Consider the following 379-nt stretch of genomic DNA (forward strand, 5'->3'; position numbering starts at 1 on the left):
AACGAAATTAGAATAAAGACAATTTTTAAAAATATTTTCTTTTCTTCATTTTTTCTTTTCATTCCTCTCTTTTTTTCAGTTTCTAATGGAAATGCTTAAGAAAAACATTCAACAAACATATGATAAATATAAGGTATTTTGATCAAAGGATACATCGCTGGTTTAGTTCAAGAATCAAGACCTCAAAATATCCGAGAAAATCGAAATTCTCAAAGACATCACAAACTGGATAATGACCTAGTTCCTAATAAAAAAAATGATAATTAAAAAAAAAAGGTTCAAAGGAATGAAAGAGAGAGAAATAAAGATAGATAAAAAGAAGGGAAATACAAGTAGAGAGATAAAGCGAGGAAGTGAGGAGGACAAGATTACGAAACAC

The sequence above is a fragment of the Penaeus monodon genome, chromosome 23 (assembly GCF_015228065.2).
Source record: "Penaeus monodon isolate SGIC_2016 chromosome 23, NSTDA_Pmon_1, whole genome shotgun sequence".
In the NCBI taxonomy this organism is placed as follows: domain Eukaryota; kingdom Metazoa; phylum Arthropoda; class Malacostraca; order Decapoda; family Penaeidae; genus Penaeus; species Penaeus monodon.